Source organism: Tachypleus tridentatus, chromosome 4 (assembly GCF_004210375.1).
Source record: "Tachypleus tridentatus isolate NWPU-2018 chromosome 4, ASM421037v1, whole genome shotgun sequence".
Classification (NCBI taxonomy): Eukaryota; Metazoa; Arthropoda; class Merostomata; order Xiphosura; family Limulidae; genus Tachypleus; species Tachypleus tridentatus.
In genome coordinates this window covers 122,112,792-122,119,645 of record NC_134828.1, presented here as the reverse complement: position 1 = coordinate 122,119,645, position 6,854 = coordinate 122,112,792, and positions in this window count along the sequence as shown.

The window sequence follows — 6,854 nt, the reverse complement described above, 5'->3', positions numbered from 1 at the left end:
ATTTCAGAACAGTATTAACTATTTTACAAAAGGTACATCTTCAAAGTCAAACTATTTTCATGTTCAGTCTGAGTGTGATGTATTTCTATACACAATATTTCAGAACAGTATTAACTATTTTACAAAAGGTACATCTTCAAAGTCAAACTATTTTCATGTTCAGTCTGAGTGTGATGTATTTCTATACACAATATTTCAGAACAGTATTAACTATTTTACAAAAGGTACATCTTCAAAGTCAAACTATTTTCATGTTCAGTCTGAGTGTGATGTATTTCTATACACAATATTTCAGAACAGTATTAACTATTTTACAAAAGGTACATCTTCAAAGTCAAACTATTTTCATGTTCAGTCTGAGTGTGATGTATTTCTATACACAATATTTCAGAACAGTATTAACTATTTTACAAAAGGTACATCTTCAAAGTCAAACTATTTTCATGTTCAGTCTGAGTGTGATGTATTTCTATACACAATATTTCAGAACAGTATTAACTATTTTACAAAAGGTACATCTTCAAAGTCAAACTATTTTCATGTTCAGTCTGAGTGTGATGTATTTCTATACACAATATTTCAGAACAGTATTAACTATTTTACAAAAGGTACATCTTCAAAGTCAAACTATTTTCATGTTCAGTCTGAGTGTGATGTATTTCTATACACAATATTTCAGAACAGTATTAACTATTTTACAAAAGGTACATCTTCAAAGTCAAACTATTTTCATGTTCAGTCTGAGTGTGATGTATTTCTATACACAATATTTCAGAACAGTATTAACTATTTTACAAAAGGTACATCTTCAAAGTCAAACTATTTTCATGTTCAGTCTGAGTGTGATGTATTTCTATACACAATATTTCAGAACAGTATTAACTATTTTACAAAAGGTACATCTTCAAAGTCAAACTATTTTCATGTTCAGTCTGAGTGTGTATGTATTTCTATACACAATATTTCAGAACAGTATTAACTATTTTACAAAAGGTACATCTTCAAAGTCAAACTATTTTCATGTTCAGTCTGAGTGTGATGTATTTCTATACACAATATTTCAGAACAGTATTAACTATTTTACAAAAGGTACATCTTCAAAGTCAAACTATTTTCATGTTCAGTCTGAGTGTGATGTATTTCTATACACAATATTTCAGAACAGTATTAACTATTTTACAAAAGGTACATCTTCAAAGTCAAACTATTTTCATGTTCAGTCTGAGTGTGATGTATTTCTATACACAATATTTCAGAACAGTATTAACTATTTTACAAAAGGTACATCTTCAAAGTCAAACTATTTTCATGTTCAGTCTGAGTGTGATGTATTTCTATACACAATATTTCAGAACAGTATTAACTATTTTACAAAAGGTACATCTTCAAAGTCAAACTATTTTCATGTTCAGTCTGAGTGTGATGTATTTCTATACACAATATTTCAGAACAGTATTAACTATTTTACAAAAGGTACATCTTCAAAGTCAAACTATTTTCATGTTCAGTCTGAGTGTGATGTATTTCTATACACAATATTTCAGAACAGTATTAACTATTTTACAAAAGGTACATCTTCAAAGTCAAACTATTTTCATGTTCAGTCTGAGTGTGATGTATTTCTATACACAATATTTCAGAACAGTATTAACTATTTTACAAAAGGTACATCTTCAAAGTCAAACTATTTTCATGTTCAGTCTGAGTGTGATGTATTTCTATACACAATATTTCAGAACAGTATTAACTATTTTACAAAAGGTACATCTTCAAAGTCAAACTATTTTCATGTTCAGTCTGAGTGTGATGTATTTCTATACACAATATTTCAGAACAGTATTAACTATTTTACAAAAGGTACATCTTCAAAGTCAAACTATTTTCATGTTCAGTCTGAGTGTGATGTATTTCTATACACAATATTTCAGAACAGTATTAACTATTTTACAAAAGGTACATCTTCAAAGTCAAACTATTTTCATGTTCAGTCTGAGTGTGATGTATTTCTATACACAATATTTCAGAACAGTATTAACTATTTTACAAAAGGTACATCTTCAAAGTCAAACTATTTTCATGTTCAGTCTGAGTGTGATGTATTTCTATACACAATATTTCAGAACAGTATTAACTATTTTACAAAAGGTACATCTTCAAAGTCAAACTATTTTCATGTTCAGTCTGAGTGTGATGTATTTCTATACACAATATTTCAGAACAGTATTAACTATTTTACAAAAGGTACATCTTCAAAGTCAAACTATTTTCATGTTCAGTCTGAGTGTGATGTATTTCTATACACAATATTTCAGAACAGTATTAACTATTTTACAAAAGGTACATCTTCAAAGTCAAACTATTTTCATGTTCAGTCTGAGTGTGATGTATTTCTATACACAATATTTCAGAACAGTATTAACTATTTTACAAAAGGTACATCTTCAAAGTCAAACTATTTTCATGTTCAGTCTGAGTGTGATGTATTTCTATACACAATATTTCAGAACAGTATTAACTATTTTACAAAAGGTACATCTTCAAAGTCAAACTATTTTCATGTTCAGTCTGAGTGTGATGTATTTCTATACACAATATTTCAGAACAGTATTAACTATTTTACAAAAGGTACATCTTCAAAGTCAAACTATTTTCATGTTCAGTCTGAGTGTGATGTATTTCTATACACAATATTTCAGAACAGTATTAACTATTTTACAAAAGGTACATCTTCAAAGTCAAACTATTTTCATGTTCAGTCTGAGTGTGATGTATTTCTATACACAATATTTCAGAACAGTATTAACTATTTTACAAAAGGTACATCTTCAAAGTCAAACTATTTTCATGTTCAGTCTGAGTGTGATGTATTTCTATACACAATATTTCAGAACAGTATTAACTATTTTACAAAAGGTACATCTTCAAAGTCAAACTATTTTCATGTTCAGTCTGAGTGTGATGTATTTCTATACACAATATTTCAGAACAGTATTAACTATTTTACAAAAGGTACATCTTCAAAGTCAAACTATTTTCATGTTCAGTCTGAGTGTGATGTATTTCTATACACAATATTTCAGAACAGTATTAACTATTTTACAAAAGGTACATCTTCAAAGTCAAACTATTTTCATGTTCAGTCTGAGTGTGATGTATTTCTATACACAATATTTCAGAACAGTATTAACTATTTTACAAAAGGTACATCTTCAAAGTCAAACTATTTTCATGTTCAGTCTGAGTGTGATGTATTTCTATACACAATATTTCAGAACAGTATTAACTATTTTACAAAAGGTACATCTTCAAAGTCAAACTATTTTCATGTTCAGTCTGAGTGTGATGTATTTCTATACACAATATTTCAGAACAGTATTAACTATTTTACAAAAGGTACATCTTCAAAGTCAAACTATTTTCATGTTCAGTCTGAGTGTGATGTATTTCTATACACAATATTTCAGAACAGTATTAACTATTTTACAAAAGGTACATCTTCAAAGTCAAACTATTTTCATGTTCAGTCTGAGTGTGATGTATTTCTATACACAATATTTCAGAACAGTATTAACTATTTTACAAAAGGTACATCTTCAAAGTCAAACTATTTTCATGTTCAGTCTGAGTGTGATGTATTTCTATACACAATATTTCAGAACAGTATTAACTATTTTACAAAAGGTACATCTTCAAAGTCAAACTATTTTCATGTTCAGTCTGAGTGTGATGTATTTCTATACACAATATTTCAGAACAGTATTAACTATTTTACAAAAGGTACATCTTCAAAGTCAAACTATTTTCATGTTCAGTCTGAGTGTGATGTATTTCTATACACAATATTTCAGAACAGTATTAACTATTTTACAAAAGGTACATCTTCAAAGTCAAACTATTTTCATGTTCAGTCTGAGTGTGATGTATTTCTATACACAATATTTCAGAACAGTATTAACTATTTTACAAAAGGTACATCTTCAAAGTCAAACTATTTTCATGTTCAGTCTGAGTGTGATGTATTTCTATACACAATATTTCAGAACAGTATTAACTATTTTACAAAAGGTACATCTTCAAAGTCAAACTATTTTCATGTTCAGTCTGAGTGTGATGTATTTCTATACACAATATTTCAGAACAGTATTAACTATTTTACAAAAGGTACATCTTCAAAGTCAAACTATTTTCATGTTCAGTCTGAGTGTGATGTATTTCTATACACAATATTTCAGAACAGTATTAACTATTTTACAAAAGGTACATCTTCAAAGTCAAACTATTTTCATGTTCAGTCTGAGTGTGATGTATTTCTATACACAATATTTCAGAACAGTATTAACTATTTTACAAAAGGTACATCTTCAAAGTCAAACTATTTTCATGTTCAGTCTGAGTGTGATGTATTTCTATACACAATATTTCAGAACAGTATTAACTATTTTACAAAAGGTACATCTTCAAAGTCAAACTATTTTCATGTTCAGTCTGAGTGTGATGTATTTCTATACACAATATTTCAGAACAGTATTAACTATTTTACAAAAGGTACATCTTCAAAGTCAAACTATTTTCATGTTCAGTCTGAGTGTGATGTATTTCTATACACAATATTTCAGAACAGTATTAACTATTTTACAAAAGGTACATCTTCAAAGTCAAACTATTTTCATGTTCAGTCTGAGTGTGATGTATTTCTATACACAATATTTCAGAACAGTATTAACTATTTTACAAAAGGTACATCTTCAAAGTCAAACTATTTTCATGTTCAGTCTGAGTGTGATGTATTTCTATACACAATATTTCAGAACAGTATTAACTATTTTACAAAAGGTACATCTTCAAAGTCAAACTATTTTCATGTTCAGTCTGAGTGTGATGTATTTCTATACACAATATTTCAGAACAGTATTAACTATTTTACAAAAGGTACATCTTCAAAGTCAAACTATTTTCATGTTCAGTCTGAGTGTGATGTATTTCTATACACAATATTTCAGAACAGTATTAACTATTTTACAAAAGGTACATCTTCAAAGTCAAACTATTTTCATGTTCAGTCTGAGTGTGATGTATTTCTATACACAATATTTCAGAACAGTATTAACTATTTTACAAAAGGTACATCTTCAAAGTCAAACTATTTTCATGTTCAGTCTGAGTGTGATGTATTTCTATACACAATATTTCAGAACAGTATTAACTATTTTACAAAAGGTACATCTTCAAAGTCAAACTATTTTCATGTTCAGTCTGAGTGTGATGTATTTCTATACACAATATTTCAGAACAGTATTAACTATTTTACAAAAGGTACATCTTCAAAGTCAAACTATTTTCATGTTCAGTCTGAGTGTGATGTATTTCTATACACAATATTTCAGAACAGTATTAACTATTTTACAAAAGGTACATCTTCAAAGTCAAACTATTTTCATGTTCAGTCTGAGTGTGATGTATTTCTATACACAATATTTCAGAACAGTATTAACTATTTTACAAAAGGTACATCTTCAAAGTCAAACTATTTTCATGTTCAGTCTGAGTGTGATGTATTTCTATACACAATATTTCAGAACAGTATTAACTATTTTACAAAAGGTACATCTTCAAAGTCAAACTATTTTCATGTTCAGTCTGAGTGTGATGTATTTCTATACACAATATTTCAGAACAGTATTAACTATTTTACAAAAGGTACATCTTCAAAGTCAAACTATTTTCATGTTCAGTCTGAGTGTGATGTATTTCTATACACAATATTTCAGAACAGTATTAACTATTTTACAAAAGGTACATCTTCAAAGTCAAACTATTTTCATGTTCAGTCTGAGTGTGATGTATTTCTATACACAATATTTCAGAACAGTATTAACTATTTTACAAAAGGTACATCTTCAAAGTCAAACTATTTTCATGTTCAGTCTGAGTGTGATGTATTTCTATACACAATATTTCAGAACAGTATTAACTATTTTACAAAAGGTACATCTTCAAAGTCAAACTATTTTCATGTTCAGTCTGAGTGTGATGTATTTCTATACACAATATTTCAGAACAGTATTAACTATTTTACAAAAGGTACATCTTCAAAGTCAAACTATTTTCATGTTCAGTCTGAGTGTGATGTATTTCTATACACAATATTTCAGAACAGTATTAACTATTTTACAAAAGGTACATCTTCAAAGTCAAACTATTTTCATGTTCAGTCTGAGTGTGATGTATTTCTATACACAATATTTCAGAACAGTATTAACTATTTTACAAAAGGTACATCTTCAAAGTCAAACTATTTTCATGTTCAGTCTGAGTGTGATGTATTTCTATACACAATATTTCAGAACAGTATTAACTATTTTACAAAAGGTACATCTTCAAAGTCAAACTATTTTCATGTTCAGTCTGAGTGTGATGTATTTCTATACACAATATTTCAGAACAGTATTAACTATTTTACAAAAGGTACATCTTCAAAGTCAAACTATTTTCATGTTCAGTCTGAGTGTGATGTATTTCTATACACAATATTTCAGAACAGTATTAACTATTTTACAAAAGGTACATCTTCAAAGTCAAACTATTTTCATGTTCAGTCTGAGTGTGATGTATTTCTATACACAATATTTCAGAACAGTATTAACTATTTTACAAAAGGTACATCTTCAAAGTCAAACTATTTTCATGTTCAGTCTGAGTGTGATGTATTTCTATACACAATATTTCAGAACAGTATTAACTATTTTACAAAAGGTACATCTTCAAAGTCAAACTATTTTCATGTTCAGTCTGAGTGTGATGTATTTCTATACACAATATTTCAGAACAGTATTAACTATTTTACAAAAGGTACA